Source organism: Adiantum capillus-veneris, chromosome 3 (genome assembly GCF_014529385.1).
Source record: "Adiantum capillus-veneris isolate H3 chromosome 3, ASM1452938v2, whole genome shotgun sequence".
NCBI classification, from domain to species: domain Eukaryota; kingdom Viridiplantae; phylum Streptophyta; class Polypodiopsida; order Polypodiales; family Pteridaceae; genus Adiantum; species Adiantum capillus-veneris.
This window is the reverse complement of record NC_140933.1, coordinates 133439512-133463113: the sequence shown is the minus strand read 5'-3', so window position 1 is coordinate 133463113 and position 23602 is coordinate 133439512. Positions and strand designations below refer to the sequence as shown.

Genomic DNA, 23602 nt, shown 5'->3' with positions numbered 1-23602 from the left:
GGAGAAGGCATTGCAAAGGACCCGGTAGAGAGTCTACCACACCCCCGCATCTCACTGTTCAGTGTGAACTAAGTGTTGATTTGTGAAATGCATGCTATGTGAATGTATTGTCTGCTTGAAATGTAAGAAAGGATATGAATCTGATAGTCACAAGAATTAGTGGATCAAGACATCCGTAAAAACATTGTCACAGTCTCAATGTGATTGCTGAATAAGTTACAATGATCATGATTTGTATTTGAAATCTTGACGGAAATGTGACGAATGTTCAGTAACTGTTTTCTTTGCATGGATACATAAGAGTCAATGCGTGGCAGGCTGTACCGACAGCCACGGCAAAGCAGAGCCCTTCTTGGGAAACTGGTGGTCAGAGGACTTCTTCCAGGAGAGGATCCCTGGAAGGAGTTGTTGCTCCATCGGATTTGTGCTCGAGTTCCTCGTACGGGCGGCCCTTGGAGCAGCTGAGGAGTGGCCTGGAGTAGCACCAGCCCACTTGCACGGAGAAGCGCTTGAGACAGCCACTTGTTTAGTATCCCATGGTTAGCACACAGAGAGGCCACTTGGTGGGCAGTAGGCCTCATGTTTCTTGGGGTCCCATGGCAGAGGGTCCAGCTTGCACATTTGATGACTGGCTACAGTTTTTAGACCTTCCTGAGGAGGTTTAGAGCATCCAGCTACGAGGCATGAGGGGGGTGCAGAGCATGTGTCGGGATATTACAGAGGCTATCCCAGCTGAGTGGCACACCCCTTTAAAGGCAGCAGCTCCCAGATGGATGGGGGCCTTCACGCACTTGAGGTCCTCATTGCCATTAGGGCTTGCTCAGAGACAGTGGCCCCCGTGTTTTTCGAGATCAGGGGGAGGACCGGCTTCACAGAGTCTCAATGGAGCCACAAGTTGCAGAGTGCTTGTTTCAGAGGAGTAGAGTTGTGGGCATCTGTGGGAGAACTTGTGTCATCGATCCTGACCCAGAAGATCTTGAGTCAGGACACTTACGGCTTTGGGCTTGGGAGAACCGCCCTCTGGCACGAGTGCAGTGGGACCCAAGAGAGTGTTCTTGCGGGATCCTTTCTCTTCAGCCGACCACCTAGGACTCCCTTTTTCTAGTACACAGCTCGTTTGGAGCGACATATACTAACAGCACACAGAGAGGCTCGCCCAACTGATACACTTCACTCGCAGGAGGAGGGTCTCATGACTGAGTTCTTGTCAGTTTTTTGGGAGAGGTTGTGGGACAGCAGGCAGCCGAGGAGAGTTACTACGTTTCAGTGGCTGGTAGCACACAGGGCTTTAGCAGTTGGGAGTTGGTTGGTACACAGCGGCTTCTCTGCAGCATGTACGGTCTGTGGCCATCCTGTGGTGAGTCAGCAACATTGTTTGTGGGACTGCCCCATGGCACAGCAGGGATGGCTTCGGCGGCTGATGCCAGCCCTCTCTACAGCTCGACAGTACACTTGGGGTGCTGCAACTTGGTCCACTCTCGACTTTGAGCTGGCTTCCACCTACAGGATGATAGTGATCCAGGAGGGTTGACCTACACTACAACATGCCACAGAGCTCATCCCTCAAGAGTGGTGCAGTGACAGAGAGTGGTGTTGGGAGCTCATTTGTGGCCTGACACTCGTTCATTTGGCGGGTCTGCTGCTTCTGCATCTTCAAGGCTAGTTTGAGAGACTTCAAGGCAGCTCCGACCCCATGCAGGAGCGTCGAGAGGCTTTCTTGCGACTATGGCGCCCAGAGCCTTTCTTCACCATGGTTCAAGGTGCACATAGATGGCACTACTGGCCACCAATGTGGCTTTTTCCTCCTCCCATCTCTTGATTTAGCCCTCATTGTACATATTTTTTCTCAGTCGAAGAGTCTCCCCATGTTTCTGTTGTAGCCCTCTCTCACTAGAAGTGGTTTGTAGCCTTCGGGCAGTTATCATTAACTAATGGAAGGATCTCTTTTCTTGCAAAAAAAAAAACATCATAATCTTTTTGAAGAAGACCTATGGCAAATAAGCTGATCGCGCTTGTGTAACAGACTTGGACACTCCCAAGTCAAGAATCGACCGCGACAGCACCAAATAACCACTTCAAAATAGTTCACAGTTCACAATAGATTTACACTGGCCCGGCGAAGTTCCATGCCTAGAGATATTGGCCTCAAAGACTGGCGCCCCTTTCGGTATTTCTTTTTGTATTAATCTGACTTCAAAGTACAAGAGTGGTTGGGTCTCACTCTCAGACTCTACGTCCAGATGCTCTGTAGAGTGGGAGCCCAATCCAATTATTTATTTACAAGGGATGCCAAAAGCAGAGCCCCAAAAGCTTAAAATCCAAAAGCCTAAAAATAAAGCAAAGGCTCTTTCTCTCACAAGCTCTCTTGAGCTTCCCAAAAATAAAGCAAAGGAGCTCTCTCTCTCTCTATATATGAAATTGCGTAGCCAATAAAGCGGCCAAAAACTGTCGTAAAAAGCAAAATCTGCCATTGGTCAACCTCCTCAATTTCCGTCGCGTTTTGCGGGTTGTCACGTCAACAAGTGTACGAAAATCTGCCACGTCAGCAATCAACTGTTTTCCCTGTTGCCTTTTAGGGTTAGGATTACGATTAGGTTAGGGTTAGGGTTAGGATTTTCAACAGATTACAATTAGGGTTTTCAACAGGTTAGGGTTAGCCACGTCATCACTTTGTGACATACCCCCCTCTTGAAAGCATTGTAATCGCCCTCGATTACGCCTGCAAAACAGACAGAGGCCATAAACCGTCTTAGCAGACACTGACTGTTAGCACCTATGTACTAGGAACTCACATCTAGCACATGTACCAATAGACAGTCACATCACAGGACATCACTCGACATCACAAGACATCACATGACATTCAACATTCATTCGGATCTTAGACCATGATTTATCGGCAATGTAACTAGCAATCACATCTAGATCCAGTCAAGACCTCATCGATGTCCAATTGACTAACCCCGATTGCAACCATGCCTATTCAAGATCAAGTAGACCAAAATGCTGTAGTCATTTCATCTATCAATTCCTGCACTTCAAAAGAAGTCAAGAACAAATCAGTACCATATTCAAGAATTCCATTTCATAAAGTCATACAGCAGAATACTGTCAACTCCCAGTATCCCTGAAGCTCAAAGAGACATCGGTAGCTCTAGTATCAAAATCGAGGCATCTGTTGACAAAGGAGCGGAGTAACTCCCCTCTTGTGCATCCCACTGCACCAGATCTCCGGCCAAGCTGAATTCTGGGTTCTATTTGGAGTAGACTATGCTAAACCAAAAGCCTCGAGGTAAAGTTTCACAATCTGAGGAGTATCTGCTAGGTCCTCCTCCTCCATCCACTTCGCATCCAATGCAGGATAGTTCTTGAACTTAACCAAGAACCGCCTTCGGACTTTACCTTTATTCTTCGTATCCTTATGTGCCAAAATCTGTTCAGAAACAAGGATCTCCTCGTTTTCTTCCACTTCGGGTTGCTCATCAAGCTCCCCATCATTAGGCACATCGCCTTTGAAAGGTTTCAAGAGACTCACATGAAATGCATTGTGAATCCTCCAAGTGTCAAGCAGTTCCAGTTGGAAGGAGACATCATTGATCTTTTCAGAGATTTGGAAAGGTCCGTAGTATCGCATACTAAGCTTTGGAAAAAGCCTCTCCTTTCCCTTTTTCTTTCTCAGGCGTGCCTTCTCAAAACGTAAGAGCACCCAATCATCCTCCTTCAATTTCAAATCGCGACGATGGCGATCCGCTGCCTTTTTCTATCGTTCTTGAGATTTCTGCAAAGCCTTGCGGACCTTGGCAAAAGCAGTCTCTAAGTCGCGCGTATACTCATCCGCTTCAAAAATCTTATCTTTCGTGCTTAGGAAGGGTGGAACCTTCGCAGCACCTTCAACAATCTCAAATGACGCCTTCCCCGTCGAAGAGTGTATCGTGTTATTGTAGGCAAATTCCACCAAAGGTAAGTACTTTTTCCATTGAATCTTCTGATCTGAGATATAAGACTTCAATAAATCTAAAACCACTGGATTGGCAGTCTCAGATTGCCCGTCAGTGGGCGGGTGGAATGATGACGAGAACTACAACCGCGTGCCAATGTTCTCCCAAATTGCCTTCCAAAACAAACTACTAAATCTGGGGTCCCTGTCGGAGACAATCGTCTCAAGCATGCCATGGAATCTGAAGATCTGGGCCACAAACAGTCTGCTAAGTGATCCGGCTTTACTGTTTTCTTTACTGGAATGAAATGAGCCTGTTTGCTAAATCTGTCAATAACAGTCCAGATACCATCGTGACCACTCTGTGTTCTCGGGAGATCAAAAATGAAATCCATTGCAATACTTTCCCAGGGGCGGGTGGGTATGGGTAAAGGCTGTAACAATCCATGTGCTTTATGTCTGTCAAACTTGACCTTCTGGCATACCAAGCAACTACGCACAAACTCTTCCACATCCTTCTTGAGTCTCGGCCAAAAGAAGTATCTCTCTACCCCTTTCATGGTGGTAGCAATGCCGTGGTGACCCTTAAAAGGTGGACAGTGGCATTTGGTCATAACCTTTTCCCTCAACGGTTGTGTAACGCACAACATGGTTTTTCTCATCAAGTAGCCATCCCGAATGGAATATCCCTCTACTGTCTCCCCATCCCATATCCGTGTGAAAACGTCTGCAAAATCTGTATCTGTGGCATACTGGTCGACCATATCCTCGAAGCTCCTATGATGTATCGCGGAAATAGCCAGAGTTAAAGCATCTTCCACCACATTCTTCTGTCCCTGCACATGGACAATCTGGAAGTGAAATTGTGACAAAATGTTCGCCTACTGCATCTGCTTTTGCTTTTCCGATAGCTGCTTCTGTGACAAGAAGTAGCGCAAACTCTGATGGTCTGTAAAGACAATAAAATCCGCTCCGAGTACGTAATGTCGCCATTGAGTAAGAGCATGGATAACCGCCAAAAGCTCCTTCTCATAAATCTATGTTGTCATTTCAGGCCTTGAGAACAGTCGGCTCTCGTAAGCAATGACATGGCCTTCTTGCATTAAGACTGCACCCAGACTACGACCACAAGTATCACAATATACTTCAAATGACTTCTGCAAGTCCGGCAAAGTCAAAACTGGTCTCGTAGTCAGTTTCTCTTTCAATGTCTGAAAGGCAGTCACCTCTGTGGGTCCCCACAAGAAAGGGACTCCTTTCTGTGTCAAGATATGCAAAGGGGAAGCAACCTCTGCAAACTTTCGAATGAACCGCCTGTAGTACGAACACGGTCCCAAGAAGCTTCTAACTTCATGGACATTCTTCAAATCGGGCCAATCACGGATAGTCTCTATCTTGGCCGGATCCATTTGCACTCACGCTGCTGAGACAATGTGTCCCAAAAAGTGTATCTCTGGTAGGAAAAATTCACTTTTCTTTGCATTAATCACTAGCTTGTGATCTCGTAATGCCTGAGAGACCTGAAGCATATGATCTCTATGTTCTGCCTCATTCTTGGAGAAAACAATGATACCGTCAAAGAAAGTGCCAACAAATAGCCTGTACTCTCAAAAAATCATGTCCATCATCCGTTAAATGTCGCAGGAGCATTGGTTAAGACAAAAGGCATCACCAAAAACTCAAATAACCCAAAAGTTGTCCGAAAAGCTTTCTTGTAGAGGCGCGATTTTGATCTGATGATATCCACTCTTCAAATCAATCCTGCTAAAGTACGAGGATCCCTGTAATCTGTCGAGTATATCATCGATCCTAGGAATCGGAAATTTGTTCTTGATAGTGATTTTATCGAGAGCTCTATAATCGATGCACATTCTCGAAGATCTGTCTTTCTTCAAAACCAACAACACTGGAGAGCAATACGGTGAAGTACTAGGCTAGACAAGACCCTTTTCCAAGAGGTCTTTCACTTGGTTCATAATCTCTTCATTTTGTGCTCGGCTCACACGATAAGGTGGCCGGTTCAGTGGTGTGCTTCCAAGTATCGGATCAATGTTATGATCTTCGGGACGAGCAGGTGGTAACTCGCCTGGTAGGCCCTCTGAGAAGCAATCAACGTGAGAGTGGAGAAAATCTTGGCGCTCTTTATCAAGTTTAGACATATTTGTCCTGTCCTTATCACTCAATTCTTTCATAAAGATCGAGTAAACAAACAGACTGGATTTCATTAATTTAGAAATGGCCGAAGCCGATACAATAGGGGCAGACTCGCCCTTCAGTTTAATGTCAAGTACAATGGTTCTGCCCTTCTCTGTAGTCAATGTCGCTTTCCTCGCCCGATAATCAACCACGGTATTGTTCTTGTGGTACCAGGGAATTCCCAAGAGAACATCACAACCTTCCAAAGGCATTATATAAAAGTCCTCATGCCCCAAATACCCCTGACAATGCAACCAAAGTTTGCCAATGACAAGTGTAATGGCTACGTCCCTGCCGGGTGCCGCTAGAACAGCCTCCGCAAGTGGTCCCATCCGATTGGGAGTGATCTCGAGCCGCGCCGCCAATTCCGGTGAGATGAAGTTTGCCTTGGCTCCTCCATCAAAGAAGATCAGGGCCTCTTGGTCTTTCACTTTGCCCCATGCTCGGCAAAGTTCTGTACTCTCGTCCATGGTGTTGGGATCGGTATCCACACAATCTGGAACCAGTCCTGTTTTCATATTGCCTTTTCTTCCACGTTCCTCAGCTGCTCTCGAACTCTCAGGCCTTTCATCGTCCTTGTCATTCTGTTCTTTCTGTGCCTTTTTAGGGCACTTCGCGGAGATATATCCATGTTCCCCGCATCCAAAGCACTTCCCCTCCCTGATGAAGCGAGCTCTTTCCTGAGGAGTAAGCTTGGGTCGTGCATCCTTCTTTTCTGGGTTGCTCTTTCTCTTTCTACTTTCATTCGTTGAAGTCTGTTCGGCTCGTTGTGTCATGACCTCATCGGTGGGGTAGGTCAAACTGCCAGAGTGAATGGCAAAACCCCGTTTCACATGACTCATCAACTCCTGAATAGAGCTGACTTCTGTTCCAAGCAGTGATCTCGGATCTCTGTAGGTAGACCCAAGGTAAACCGCTCAATCTGTTCTCTGAACGAAATCTTCTTGAGTGAAGAGGCGGATAGAAAAGAGCTCCAGAATCTCACGCAATAAGCGTCCATTGTATCTATCTTGGTCATCCGAAGATGGTTCCAAGCAGCTCATATATATCGCGTTCATACTCTTGAGTCAGCCAAGAAGAAATGAAAAGCTTCTTAAATTTCAACCATTTAACTGGCGCAATCTTGTTTAAAAGAAGCGTGGACCACCAAGTTCGAGCATTCCCCTTAAAATAAGAGGCAGCTCTCCGAATCTTAGAGTGCTCCGAGTAGCGTCCTCCCACGAAAGCGATGTCAAACTGCTGTATAAAAGACAAAGCCTTCGAAGCATCTTTATATCCCGAAAACGTGTCAAATTTAATTGATTGTCCACCTTCCTTAAATTCTCGGACTTTCTTGCTTTTGTCTTCCAAAAAGTCATACTGGTTGGCTTTATAAAATCTTAAGAAAGCCTAAGCGGCTAACTATACACTAAGCGAGCGAATAAAAACTTTTACCAAGAAAAAACGAGAGAGGTGAGAGAGAGGGAGAGCCAAAATGTGGTATGGAGGAGGGAAAGGGGTAATATTGCAAAGGGGGTTAACACCAAACGCGTTTCGCAATTAGCTCTTCAGTGGTGTAACCCATACAAGAGGTGCAGGTGGGTTTAAATAGGTATCCATCCAAAGGGTGGAGGGGATTCCAAGGAGGCAGGTACAAAGTTTAAAGGGGAGGAGGCCTCTTCAATAAAGGAAGAATAATCCCTATCAAGGGGTAGGAAAAAGAGGGAAGGGGGGATTTAAAGAGGGAAAAGGGATGGTTAAAGAGCGCAAATAACAAGAGGGTAGCAAGAGGTGAAGATTATGACATAATTAATGGAGGAAAGGGAGAGGGGGGGGGAGCAAAAAAGGTTGTTCCCTTAGAAAAGGGGTAAGTGACCAAAGTTAAGTTAGGGGAGAAGAAGGAGGGGGAAAGTAGAAAGGGGAAGAAGGGCTCTTACTAGAGAGAAGGTTGCCAAGGTTGGGCGCATTGAGCCAACAAATGATTGGTTTGGTAAAGGGAGGAAGTTTGGAGTGGATTTCTAGATGCTTAGAGAGAGGTTGGTTAATGGACTGGGCCAAATTAAGTCGGCGGGTAAAGGGTGTAAAGGGGATTTTGACAATGGAAGGTGTTGCATTCTTAAGGTTACTTTTTAAAAGGGCCTGGAAGCATAGGTAACATAGAGAAAGCAAGCCTTTAGGAACGGTGTAGGGTAGCCCTTAGCTCTAAGCCGGGAGAAGAAGAGGTTGTGAATAGAGATAAAACCCTCGAGCATGTTTTCTCTAACGATATACCTCTTGAGCTCTGATAAAATAAATGCAATTTTCTGGTGCCGTCATCAGAGTCTGAACTGTCTGTAGACCAGAGCATTCTGTAGAACTGTCACTCACTGGGCGAGATTTAGACTTCTTTGCCTTTTTCTTGCCCTTTCCAAAGCGTTGTTTCTTGCTTCGCTTTTTGCCTTTTTTGTCTTCTTCGCTCGAGTCAGAAGAGCTAGAAGGACTGTCAGAAGAAGAAGAAGAAGAAGAAGAAGAACTGGGTACTCCTTCAAATCGAACACGCTTCTTCTGTTTCATTGCCTTATCAAATGTCGATTGACGACCCAAATATCCCGGGAAGTCAGTGCCTTTCTTCTGCTTTTTGCCGTGCTTTTTTGCTTTGCTTTGCACGTCAAAAAGCTGAGCAATCCGTGCATCAACCACCTCTTATAATTCCTTCTCTGAATATTTCTTGTGAGCAGAAGGTTTCTTGAGAGCGGGTTTCGAGGGTGGTGTTGTGGTTTTCTGCCACTGCTCGTGCACTTCCTGAAAAGAAGTCTCGCTCATATATTTGCAAATTTTTGGTCCATCTTTGTTGCATCGCCGATCAATTGACGACGCTCCATCTCTCGTCGCTCCGCCTGAGTAGGCCGAGGCGGGCCATACTCTCTGCCGGAATCTTCGTTGTGATCCGTTGCCGCATCTCTGGATGCAGAGGGAGTAGACTGATCCTTGCGTGAAGCCATAGGTGCCGCGAAAAAGAAAATTGGGATCGGATTTCCGGTAGAAGAGAAATCGATCGTGCTTTGATACCACTATAACAGACTTGGACACTCCAAGTCAAGAATCGACCGCGACAGCACCAAATAACCACTTCGAAACAATTCACAGTTCACAATGGATTTACACTGGCCGGGCAGAGTTCTGTCCCAAAGACTGGCGCCCGCTCTGATACCACTTAGTCAAGAATCGACCGCGACAGCACCAAATAACCACTTCAAAACAGTTCACAGTTCACAATAGATTTACACTGGCCCCTCGGCCGAGTTCCGTGCCTAGAGATATTGGCCCCAAAGACTGGCACCCCTTTCGGTATTTCTTTTTGTATTAATCTGAGGTCAAAGTACAAGAGTGGTTGGGTCTCACTCTCAAACTCTACATCCAGATGCTCTGGAGAGTGGGGGCCCAATCCAATTATTTATTTACAAGGGATGCCAAAAGCAGAGCCCTAAAAGCTTAAAATCCAAAAGCCTAAAAATAAAGCAAAGGCTCTTTCTCTCACAAGCCCTCTTGAGCTTCCCAAAAATAAAGCAAAGGAGCTCTCTCTCTCTATATATGAAATTGTGTAGCCAATAAAGCAACCAAAAACTACCGTAAAAAGCAAAATCTGCCACTAGCCAGCCTCCGCAATTTCCGCCGCGTTTTGTAAGCTGCCACATCAGCAAGCGTACAGAAATCTGCCACGTCAACAATCAACTGTTTTCCCTGCTGCCTTTTAGGGTTAGGGTTAGGGTTAGGGTTAGGGTTAGGGCTTTCAGCAGGTTAGGGTTAGCCACATCATCACTTTGTGACAGCTTGGCACATGGGAATATAGCCTTAAGAGGCCTACTGTCTTGAGTTCGAGGACAAAAGTTGTGGAAATTTCCCCTCGTGAAGCTGATAATTGTGGCTTATTAGATAGTGAATATCTTATTATGGGACCAATGCCGATAGCAAGTAACAAATAAATGTCGTGTAATGCACTGCAACCTAAATTTGCACTCGTGGGAATCTTAACAGCAAGGCCGGCAGAGTTGGGAAGCAATGACGCTACAAATCGAACCCAATGCACGGACGCTTGGACCATGGTGACATGGATGCAGTTAGTCAGAGCAAACGAGTTCACCATGGATGCAGTTAGTCAGAGCAAACGAGTCATCCGAGATGGAAGTGGCAGCTGATCGATGTAGGCAGACCTGTAGAGCGCGTTGTTGATGATAGAGACTCGCGAGCAGTTGATGATGTGGGGCCAGTAGTGAGCCTACTGATGCATGTTTGTGATGGACTGGATAGACGTGATGGCCTTTTATTCCCAAAAATAGTTGTGTAAGTTCGAATAAGATCTACCTTAAAGTGACCTTATACTTCAATATATGAGCTGCAAACGCAGAGGTTTATACACAAAGAACTCAATAATCCTCCCTTTATTTGAATATGTTGTGGGGCTCCAAACCCAAAGCTTAAGGTGTTTTCGGGGCCTTGTTGTAGTCTTCCTCCAGCATGAGAGTTAATGCAAGATGAAATGGGATGGCTTAACTATAATGCACCTAATTTGGCTCAAAAGACAAGCTTTAGTAGCATGAAATGCACTAAATCTCTTCCAGTCACCTAACCACCAAAGGGTAGTGAGCATCCTCTTGCCTAAGTGGTCATTAGGAAGTGAACTTATTGATAATCTAAGATGCTAATGCAATGGGGATTAAATGCAACCTTTTAAGCCATTATTAAATGATGATCAAATAAAGGAATTTGAATAGGCCTAAGTGTGAACCATTGGCTCTGATACCACATGAATTTGATTATGGTGGAAATAAGTGAACCATTCATGGTGAGGTTAGTGAGTTAATGACAAGAAATTAGGGAGAGAGATTAATAACATGCCTTTTGCTCTTCCTCTTCTCGCTCAATACTTTCGAGCTCCTTGATCATTGAGGGTTGATTTTCTGCCTCCTTTGCGGGGGTATTTTTGCAAGTTGCAAGGTCTCCCTTAAGTGCTTCGATCAATGCATCCTTTTCATTCATGCGTTCTTCCATTTTTTATTTCCAGAATTCAAACATAGCGAGTGCATCCTCTAATCCTTTCTACGTCATACATTCCATTACATTCACTTCTGCCCTCACACTCGTCTGCATTTCGGCCTTCAATGATGAGTACATCTCATCACGCTTTTTAAGCATCTCTTTGTCCAATTCTTTCCTCATATCTGTATATGTAGCTTTTTTGTAAGTTTCCGCATTTGCATACATCTCTTTTTCAATGTCACCCCTCAAGAGGCTCAGCTCCGCCGTAATTATCACCTGTACCTTCTCATACATTAAGTCATCTTTGACTCTAGAAAGTTTCTCTGCTCTCACAGAACCTGGTGATAGTGTGCTCTCTCGAAACCTCCGCCTAAATGTCGCTTTCGATTTAGGCGGGGTTTCATAAATACTGTCATCCCCGACATCGACTGGTTGGTCCATCCCCGACATTGACTTGTTGGTCCATCCCCAAGCACCCGAACAATTCCTTGCAATGGAATCGCCTAGGCCTGTGAAGAGAGAGAGTGGTGACCTGTTGTTGTGTGCCGCCTTTGACAGCGGTCAAAAATCTCTTTTTGGGAAAAAGAGATTTAACAAGATGCGGGCTTCACCTGGGCCCACTTGCTTGCATATACGCACGCTTGTGTGATCTGTGTGAGTTCGTGTGAACCATCCCTTAGAGGGGGGGGGGGGGGGAGAGAGAGAGAGAGAGAGAGAGAGAGAGAGAGAGAGAGAGGAGACCTTATTGCGATAGAAAACTTATTGCAATAGAGATCTTTATTGCGAGAGAGAGAGAGAGAGAGAGAGATTCATGTCGAGAGGATAAGCCTGCAAGAAGAAGCTTTGGCCAACTATTTGCGTGCTCCTGTGACCTTGCGGCAAGCTGACCTAGTAATCTACTCGTCTCTTGGTTCGAACCATCCCTTCCTCACGCACACTAGCCCCAGCTTCAGCCAGCTTGCGACCCTCCCAAACTATCCTGCACGTCAGTTCCTTGCTCCTGTGCAGGTGCCCCTTACCCTTGTCAGAGCTATCCCTACCCTCTTCACCGCAGGTCTGCATCATAGGGCTTATGTCTGCTCACGCCCGCAGCATTCCATCCATCAACGGCTCAAAGAGAGAGAGAGAGAGAGAGGAGTGTAACAGACTTGGACACTCCAAGTCAAGAATCTACCGCGACAGCACCAAATAACCACTTCAAAACAGTTCACAGTTCATAATTTATTCAACACCGGCCCGACGGAGTTTCGTGCCTAGAGATATTGGCCCCAAAGACTGGCGCCCCTTTCGGTATTTCTTCTTGTGTTAATCTGAGTTCAAAGTACAAGAGTACGGACAGGCGCTCACACTCAGACTCTGCGTCCAGATGCTTTGAGTTGTGAGAGGCCCTGCCTGCTTGTTTAAAGAGTACAAGGGATGCCGAAAGCAAAGCCCCAAAAGCTCTCCATAGAAAGCTGCCCCAAAAAAAAAGGCTTGCAATTTAAAACATCTTAAAATTTAAAGCTCTTTCTCTCTCAAGCTTGCGTAGAATAAAGCAACTTAAAACTTTGCGTAGACTTTCAACCAACATTTGCGTAGCAAAAAGCAGCCAGCACTCGCGTAGAAAGAACATGTCGTACAACTCTCCACGTACCAGCCTGCCCGTACGCTGCCTTCCGGGATTTACGCCACAAACTACGGGCCTGACCGTACTGTGCACCCACGTCATCACCTCAGCCAGCCAGCCAGCCACGTCACCATTTCTTGCGTGTGGTATGGGCAGCCACGTCAGCCTGCAACAGAGAGTGTATGTATGTGTGTGTTGTGGGCACGCCACGTCACAGGTTTGTGACATACCCCCCTCTTGAAAGCATTGTAATCGCCCTTGATTACGCCTGCAAAACAGACAGAAACCATAAATTGCCTTAGTAGACACTGACTGTTAGTACCTACACAGGAGGAACACACATCTAGCACATGTACCAATCGACAGTCACATCACACGACATCACAGGACATCAATTGACATCACATGACAAATCACATTCAACATTCATTCGGACCTTAGACCATGATTTATCGGCAATGTAGCTAGCAATCACATCTAGATTTCACTCGGGAATCTCCTAGATGCCCGATTGAATAACCCCTATTGCAACCATGTCTATTCGAGATCAATTAGACCAAAATGCTGCAGTCATTTCGTCTATCAGTTCCTGCACTTAAAAACAAGTCAAGAACAAATTAGTTTCATATTCCGGAATTCCATTTCATAAAGTCATACAGCAAAATACTGTCAGCTCTCAGTATCCCTGAAGCTCAAAGAGACATCAGTGACTCTAGTATTCTAAAAATCAAGACATCTGTTGACAAAGGAGCGGAGTAACCCCTCTTGTGCATCCCACTGCACCAAATCTGCGGCCAAGCTGAATTCTAGGTTCCATTTGGAGTAGACTACGCTAAACCAAAAGCTTCAAGGTAAAGGTTCACAATCTGAGGAGTCTCTGCTAGGTCCTCCTCCTCCATCCACTTCGCATCCAATGGAGGATAGTTCTTGAACTTAACCAAGAACCGCCTTCTTACTTTACCCTTATTCTTTGTGTCCTGATGTGCCAAAATCTGTTCAGGAACAAGGATCTCCTCGTTTTCTTCCACTTCGGGTTGCTGATCAGGCTCCTCATCATCAGGTACATCACCTTTAAAAGGTTTCAAGAGACTCGCATGAAATGCATTGTAAATCCTCCAAGTGTCAGGCAATTTCAGTCGGAAGGAGACATCATTGATCTTTTCAGAGATCAGGAAAGGTCCGTAGTATCACATACTAAGCTTTGGAAAAAGCCTCTCCTTTCCCTTTTTCTTTCTCAAGCGTGCCTTCTCAAAACGTAAGAGCACCCGATCATCCTCCTTCAATTTCAAATCGCGACGATGGCGATCCGCTGCCTTTTTCTGTCTTTCCTGAGATTTTTGCAAAGCCTCGCGGACCTTGGCAAAAGTTGTGTCTAAGTCGCACGTATACTCATCAGCTTCAAAAATCTTATCTTTCGTGCTTAGGAAGGGTGGAACCTTCGCAGCACTTCAACAATCTCAAATTGCGCCTTCCCCGTCGAAGAGTGTATCGTGTTGTTGTAGGCAAGTTCCACCAAAGGTATATACTTTTCCCATTGAGTCTTCTAACCCGAGATATAAGACTTCAATAAATCTAAAACCACTGAATTTGCAATCTCAGATTGCCCGTCAATCTGCGGGTGGAACGATGACGAGAACTGCAACCGCGTGCCAATGTTCTCCCAAATTGCCTTCCAAAACAAAAGCGTAAATCTGGGGTCCTTGTCGGAAACAATCGTCTCAGGCATGCCATGTAATCTGAAAATCTGGGCCACAAACACTCTCGCTAAGTGATCCAGCTACGTTCTCGGGAGATCAAAAATGAAATCCATTGCAATACTTTCCCAGGGGCGAGTGGGTATGGGCAAAGGCTGTAACAATCCTTGTGCTTTATGCCTGTCAAACTTGACCTTCTGGCATACCAAGCACCTGTGCACAAACTCGTCCACATCCTTCTTGAGTCTCGATCAAAAGAAGTATCTCTCTACCCCCTTCATTGTGGTAGCAATGCCGCGGTGACCCATAAAAAGACAGACAGTGGCATTCAGACATAACCTTTTCCCTCAACGGCTGTGTAACACACAACATGGTTTTCCTCATCAAGTAGCCATCCCGAATGGAATATCCCGCTATTGTCTCCCTGTCACGTGACACATCCAACCCTATGTGTCTATGGACAAGCTACAGCATGACCAGGTTTCAATTCAGTCAAGTCAGTCTAGGATAGGAAGTGATCTGGCATTTTTGTGAGTCTGTTCGCAGACCGTGCATGTCCAGACACTTAGATTAGATGCATATCCTCGGTTGCACACAGCATGATCATTAGCATTCCCATCAGATTCCATCACGATCATTTTACAAACAAAACCCTATTTTCCCTATTTTTGAAATTTTTCACTTATTATTTTTAAGTGACTTTTGTTGGAAACTCGGTAGGGCAATTTGCATAAGATAATATATAAGGAAACCAGAGCTAGCACTTTCTGGCAGAAGAGGCAGCAGGAGCATTGCTCAACAGACAACTTCTCAAGCAAGAACCATCAAGCCTGCCGTTTTCTGGCAAGAAGCCCAGCGGTTGAGGGCCCCCCACTTCAGTGATTTCAGCCCATCAACTTGGCGATTTCAGCCTTTCCATGCTAGTGTTTTGGACACCAGCAGCCAACGTTTTTCATGACCATGACCAGCATTTTTTAAGCCTGCAGATCAGCGTTTGAAAGCCAGCATGACCAGTGTTTGTAACCAGCCCATCAGCGTTTTCAAAGGCCTCTCAAACCAGCGTTTTACACGCAGCAGAAGCAGCGTTTCCAGCCAGTGAAGACCAACGTTTAGATAGCAGCAAAACAGCGTTTTTCAGCAGTAAGACAGCATTTTTATTCAGCATTAAGACATCAGCAAAGCCAGTTTTCAGCAGACACGTCGCCATCGCCATACTTGTCGTCACCGTCGTCCCCAAGTTTAGATCTCCCTTGCATCATAGTCTCACGACATGCATCGGCAACTTGTACCAGATTATGCAATCAATAGCATAGACCACTTTCGCCATCGAGAGTGGGGCCCTTGGAGGAGGGTTTGACAACACCTTCACGCACAGTGTCTATTCACTTTGTTTGTGATCACTTGCACTCTCTCATTAAGGAAACGGAAGGCTCTCCCTTCCGTAAGTAAAAGGAACCTTGAGCACAGTTCGGAGCACTCATCTTGAGCAAAGTTCAACATTCACTTCTGCTTCACATTACATTGGTATCAGAGCTTTGAGAGTGTTCTGTACCACTCAAGGAAAGAACCACAAGAACCACATATTTTTTTTGCTTGTTGCGGTCGCACGTAATCGATTCCTAATCCTGTTTTTGAAGAGTGACAAGAAACCCAAGAAAGAAGGGCTTGTCCAGCCTCCCCTTGTGCCTCTTTTCACTCATTGAGAGCGCACCGTGCACTTCGCGGCCGGCCAATCAACTTGAGGTGGGAAAAGCAACCTTGGTGTGAGCGAAAGGCCGCCAAGGGGTGCACCCGCGGAAAAGAGCAGAACTCGGGTGAAGAGAAGATCCTTCTCTAACACAGATTGCAAGCGAAAGAAGAACCCAAGAACCTCAAGACCCTCAAGAACACAGGACCGACAAGAGCCCAAGTTCCTCGTGAACTTAAGAACCAAAGATCACAGTGTATGGTCATCACGCGAAGCGGAATGGATACTTCGCATGGAGGTGATGAGCATGAAAGTAGTGAAGAAGAATTTCCTCACCATGGAGGTTTTCCTGACCTTCCCCCTTCGCATCTACGCCAAGAATTGCACCAAATCCTATGGAGGCTTTGGTCAAGACGATGATGGACATGATGGCACAACAACAAGAAGCAAATCGCGTTGCGATGGCTCAACAACAAGAAGCGAATCGCGTTGCAATGGCACAACAAGAAGCAGATCGCCGTGCCTTGGATCGCAAAGCACGCTTGGCGGCCGAGGAACGAGAAGAAAGAAAAGCAGAAAAGAAGGCCAACCTGGAACAAGCGCGCTTGGCGGCCGAAAAGATAAAGGAAGACTTGGATCGTGAACACAAAGACAGAATGGCAGCCTTGGAGCGCAAGCGAGACGCACGCGAAGAAAGAAAAGCGGCCTTGGAGTTAGAGCGTGAGACCCAAAGAGAACAACGCATGAACGACTTGGTTCTACATATCCTCACCTCGAAACCCGAGCCGGTCAAAGATGTTGGTGGTTCTTCAAGTGGCGCAAGCCGCGATTCGGACTCCAACAAAGAGAAGATTACGTTCAGTAAGTATGATGGTAAGATGGATGCTACGATTATTCATTCTTGGTTGCATCAATTTAATGTTTATTTTGCAACAACTAAGAAGACAGGAAATAGCAAGGTTTTGACGGCAGCCATGTACTTTGCCGGTGATGCCATAAATTGGTACCACGCATGGCAAGAGGCACAGTTGGCCACGCACCTAGAGGAAGCCGACGAAGACGCGCCCCTTTCCTTCAATTGGGCCGACTCAAGTTGCGGTTCATGCCCCCACAGTACCTAGCACATTTGAAGGATGATTGGCGCGCTCTCAAGCAAAATGGTATGCCAGTTATGTCTTTCTCTAATCGTGTTTTGCAGCTCGCCATCCAATTACGCAAATCCGATGATGAGCGCAAGGAGGCTTTCATTTTCGAGTTGGACGACTATAACAGGTTTGATGTCAAAGTCCTCCACCCAATCGATCTCGACAAGGCGGTAGCGATTGCTCTCGCACAAGAGATGAAGCACAACAAGGGAAAGCCTAAGGAAACCAAGACTTCCACAAGTACCTCTCAGACATCGCAGAACCCTCATAAAGGTAAGAATGGTAACTCTTCTAACCAATCTTCCAATAGTCGCAGAACAGCAAATCCAAGACAGTAGAATTAGCCTCTTCTGACTGCCCATCAGTTGTGGATGAAATGAAGACGAGAACTTGAGCGTAGTGCCCATGTTCTCAAACAATCCTCTCCAAAACAAACTTGTCATACGAGGATCACAATCATTGAAAATCGATTGTGGCATACCATGGTACTTGAACACATTGTACATGAATAACCGTGCCATCTGGACAGATTTTATCTTCTTTCTGACAAGAATAAAATGGGTCTGCTTGCTGAACTTGCAAATAATGATCCATATACTATCATTCCCTATTGGAGTTCTTGGAAGATCAAAGATAAAGTACATAGAAATGCTTTCCCATGGCTTATCCGGAATCCGTAGTGGCTGTAACAACCCTGGTGCCTTTTGCCTGTCAAACTTGACCTTTTAACAATCACAAATGCTCGCACAAAGGCATCCATATCTCTCCTGAAAGTAGGCCAATAAAAGAATGTCTCTACCGCTTTTACTGTCACATCAATACCACGATCCCCTACATACGGTGGGACATGACTTTCTACCATGACCTTATGTCGCAATGGCTTAGTAACACAAAGTCTGCCATGCATCATCATAAAACCGTCTCTGAGGAGGTAGTGCTCATGATGTTGCCCCTCTTGGAACTGTTCAAAAATCCTTGCAAAATCTTCATCAGTACCATACAGTTCCTTCATGTCATCCAGCTCATGATGATAAGGAATTGACAAAGCTGAAATTTGTGGCTTCCTTGATAACGCATCATCCACAACATTCTTCTTGCCTTCCACATGCATAATCTGGAAGTGGAACATAGAAAGAATGTTTGCCCATCCCATATGCTTTTCGGATAGCTTTGACTGTGTCAAGAAGTATTGCAAGGTCTGATGATCTGTCTGGACAACAAAATCAGCACCTAACAGGTAGTGCTTCCAGCTAGAGAGCGCATGAATGACGGCCAATAACTCTTTCTCATAGATTTGCATAGTCTTTTCTGGCCCTTGCAAGATTCTGCTCTCATAAGCTACTACTCGACCATCTTGCATTAGCACTGCTCCGATGCTATTGCCACATGCGTCGCACTGGACCACAAATGACTCTTGAAATCTGGTAAAACAATCACGAGATCTGAAGTCAACTTTTCCTTTATGAGACTAAAAGCTGAAATCTCTTTTTGGGTCTATCTGGAAGTGACCTCTTTCTTTTGCAAAGCGTGAAGGGGTGAAGCTATCTCTGCGAAATTCCTGATAAACCTTTTGTAGTATGAACACAATCCCAAGAAGCTTCGAACATCATGGACAGTCTTAAGTCTGGCCATGTTTTAATAGCTTTAATCTTTGCGAGATCCATTCGGACACCATCCTTTGACACTATGCCAAGAAAGTGGATCTCTTCCAGCAAGAATTCACTTTTCTTAGGATTGACAAGTAACCTGTGATTGTGCAACTCTTCGAACACAAAGGTCAAGTGACGCCTATGCTCCTCTTCGTTCTTCAAGTAGACTATCATGTTGTCAAAGAATGTGCCAACAAACTTCTGATGCGAGCGGAAAATCCGGTCCATCATTCTATTGAACGTGGCAGGAGCATTTATAAGACCAAACGGCATCACTAAGAACTCATAAAGACCAAATGTCATTCTAAATACAGTGTTGTGCACATCCAGTCTTGTGCACATCCTCTGTTAAGGTCTATATTGCATGATCCTCAGGCCTCTCCGGGGCAATTGCGACGGTAATGAATCAAAAAAACAGTCATTAAACTCTAGCAAAAATGCTTACCTTTCTTTATGTAACTCAGATAAATTTGACTGACAATTATAGATCGAGTACACAAAAAGATGATTTTTGATTATAGAAGTGATAGCTGAAGCAGATACAATAGGGACAGACTCCCCTTTAAGCTTTACATCCAAAACATGAGTTTTGCCCCTATGTTGAAGGGTGATCGTCTTGTCGCACACATCCAGCACGCCATGTGTTTGGAACATCCATGGAATTCCCAGTAGCGCATTGCATTCTTCCATAGGAAAAATAGTCTTCTTGGTTCTCCCACATTTGGTTTGGAGTTCCACGGGTATATTTTCCTTTCGATTCGTCTACTTTGGCTGACTCCAATTACACAGGTAGAGACTAAGTTAAGACAGTTATCCATGGTTCGGGTGTTCTCCCTACAGAGGGGGGCATGGAGCTCAACATAGACAGCCATTCCCAAATCTCAATCTCTCTCTCTCTCTCTCTCTCTCTCTCTCTCTCTCTCTCTCTCTCTCTCTCTCTCTCTCTCTCTCTCTCTCTCTCTCTCTCTCAATCGAGGACACAGATGACACGATAGGCACACGGAGGAAATCTATTAAGCTTGTCAGGCTGAGACCATCCTACACATACAACACTCTGGAAGGCCAACTAAACCACAATCAAGAACCTCACTGCTCTCAACTACACCACCTAGCCACATACACACATGCGGAAGGTAACTCACCTAATCATGCCAGATTCGTACGAAACTTAAGGAACACCATCCCCTCACTAGGATACACCTGTCCCTAAGCTTCTACACTCAAAACCTTCACTCTAAACCCATATGCGCAAAACGCGTAGGATGACAGAGCTGAATTTTGAAAGTGCCCGAAACTGAAATTTATGAGTACCTATGCGTAGCTTATGTCGCCACGATTCTATAGACTACAAGCACGCAGAAAACAGACATCGTTTGATACACTTACGGCCACAAATAGCTCGTAGATCGTCGGCGTGTGCGCTTCGTCTCGCGTGGAATGCTTGGCGTCGTCGCGTAGCTCACCTCGAGCCTACAGCAATGGTGCAGTCGGATCTCCAATGCGTTGAGCGAGCCGGGCGTAGCGAGAGGATGAAGCTCACGCTCACTCTCTTTCTCTCTCACACACAGTAGACGGCAGCGCTAAAGTTTGATTATGATTAAAAGTTTGACTATACTGACACAAACATTACATGAGGCAGCAGCTGAAGCATACCCACACACCCAGCCTGAGCAGAGCCGCCGATTTGGAAGCATGCCTCAGAACAGCTGGTATGATGAGGAGTGCCGCCAGACTAGAGCCAGACTTCAAAGGGAAGTGCTATTGGGGGATGTCACTCACAGACAATCACACATGGACTTCCGACGCCTGGTGCGGCGGAAGAAGAGGGCTTTTTTGGCTAGACTCGAGCGGGATCTATATCAGCTATTCTTGAGTCAAGACTCGCGTGAGGCGTGGCGGCTCTTTCATGAGCAGGCCCCCCCCTCCCCTGCTATTTCCTCCACAGAGACCTGGGGTCAGTACGCATCATCTTTGTACACGGTACTTGGACAGCCGCCCCTCCCCAACCCCCCCAACCCATGCCCACATACATGTGTCTTTTTCATTGCTGAGATGGTGAAGAAAGCCATTGACAGGATGAAGACTGGGAGAGCATATGATCATGAGGGCCTAGTAGCTGAGCATTTCATGCATGCCAAAGACATACTAGCAGAGCTTCTAGTAGTTATGTTTAACCGTGCCATGTGTGAGGGCCTACCGGACACTTGGAGCCTATCTACAATCGTACCTATCTTCAAATCAGGAGACCCCATGGAGCCTGGAAATTATCGCACTATTATGATTGGGCACACACTGGCACGGTTGTATGCATCCATTCTTGAGCAACAGCTGAGTAGATGGGCAGAGAGGGAAGGAATACGTGCAACTAGGCAAGCAAGATTCAAGAGAGGCTTCTCTACTCTTGACCATATCCTAACACTCAGGGCCATCATCGAGGAAGGCAGATCTCATGGGAGACGGATCTATTGTAGCTTTGTGGACTTCCGCAAAGCTTTCGACACGGTACCCAGAGCTAGATTGATGCGCAGATTACAGGAAATGGGAGTACCCACAGAACTCATTTGGGGGATCATGGCATTGTACAGATCAATAGTAGGGCATGTACGCACCCCGGAGGGACTTTCTACACCGGTTCACTCCACTATTGGGGTGAAGCAAGGCTGCCCGCTCTCTCCCACTCTTTTCGGTACGTATGTGGATGAGATTTCTAACTACATTGACAACGATGGGGATAAAGGTGCTCAGTTAGCAGGGACATGGATTCCACTTTTGTTATATGCTGATGACATAGTGTTGATCTCCGAATCCCCAGAGGGAATGCAACGTCAATTGGATGCTCTGCATACATTTGCCCACGAAAGTGGTTTGTCTGTCAACCTGGGTAAAACCAAGGTTCTGGTGTTTAATACCACCCCACAGTGGATCAGGAGGTCAGCACCTACACTCACATACGACCAGGAGACTGTGGAGTACACAGACGCTTACACTTACCTTGGAGTGGTTTTTAGCGGACCTACATTCTCACTCAGAAGAACAGCAGAAACCAGACTTACTAGAGCCCACGCTGCATTGGGGATATTGGAGAGGATGTGTTCGCAGGTTCAGTTTCAAGAGCCCCGGACGAAGCTCGAGCTCTTTGACACCTTGGTGGCTTCAGCATTGCTCTATGGAACCGAGATATGGGGACCTTCACTGGATCACCACGGGAGGACAGGTCGCTCAGACGCATGGGGGAAAATGGAGAAACCTCTCGTCTCTATGATCTCGCGGCTCATTAGAGCCAAGGCATCAGTACCACGGGCCATTATCCGAGCAGAGCTAGCGGCCCCCCCACTGGTGGTGGAGGCGCTCACCAGATCGGTCTCCTTCATAAACCGCACATGGGAACTTCCTAGAGACAGACATGCTCGCATAGCACTTGAATCCTCTCGACAATTAGCCATACAAGGAGATACAACATGCTGGTATGGGGAGATGACATCATGGTTTCAGGCACATGGGTTCAGCATAGACCGGATGCCACCATTCCATTACTCGTTGGATGCACCATCTCTCACCCTTACACAGTCAGAGATCACCAAGCTCATACGCCAAGACCTGACCCAGCTAGACACCAGAAGGACATGGATACAACCAGCACAGGAATTGGGCACGAAGATGGATTTTTACAAAGACCACCTTCTCCAGCTTACGAAAGATGGTTTTGTGGCGAGACCCAGTGTCACCAGCGTGTGACTACTATCTATCCTTTTTGTTGATTTCTTTCTTATTATCTATTTACTTTCACTTTTTGGAAACACCCCTCGGGAAATCTAACTGTCCTGCATTGCATAGCTAGTGCGGAACTGTCCAAAGGGAGTCCAGGCCTGAGGGCAAGAGAGCACTAAGGTTGGACAAGGACTATGGTTAGCCAAGTGGGGTCATTGACTAGCCAAAGTGGAATCCTTTGCTACAGAGGCTACATTTCAGTTCTGGATGTGGCCGCAGTGTACAAAGAGGGTCGGATGACCTAGAAAGATACAATGGCAGCATCTCCTAAAATTTAGGGAACTGCTATTTTGGGACCTAAAAATGTGTTGACGTCATTACCGCCGGAATGACAAGGGGAACATTTTCTTACTCTGCCGTGAAGTCAACTGGGCAGCCGGTTGGGATATTTTTAGACGGCAACCCCGAAACGGGAAAATGCTTATAAATGTGCCAAGTGGCACCTTCTGGTGCACTTGCCTCATGCATCAAGAAGTGGCGCTGAATTTAGGAGGGGGAGAGCCTCATTTTCAGATTTGTCACAGGTTAAGAGCTATGGAGTGCTTGCTTTCCCTCTTATGCACAGTGCGGTGCCAGGAGTGATGCCCTGCACGCTACGCACTGCCCTCTCTCTCCCCTTTGGCAGTATGTTATGCCCCTCTAGTGGGCTCTTCATTTGACCAATGTACAGTTGTGTGGGTTCATGCGCGATTGCCGAGGCAAGAGCCTCTTGCACAGGTACTGGATTAGCTAGCGGCTAATCCCCCCGCAGGTACAGGTGAATTCGGAGAGGTTTCACGCCAGAAATCTCGTCCGATTCAAAGGGCAAGTAGCCCTACACGTGCGGGAGCTCGAGGACTTGCTACGGATGTGACCGGCACGCGAAACGGAGCCCGAAACAATGAATTACAGCCTGCTGTGTATTTTTGCAGGTTTAGGGTTTTGG

The 23602-nt window shown here is 46.3% G+C and overlaps 1 protein-coding gene across 1 annotated transcript in view; it reads right to left on the bottom strand.

Annotated features, from left to right (window-relative positions):
• Positions 1-23602, bottom strand: part of LOC147461747 (uncharacterized) — a 39866-nt gene that overhangs the window by 6351 nt on the left and 9913 nt on the right. The window lies entirely within an intron of this gene.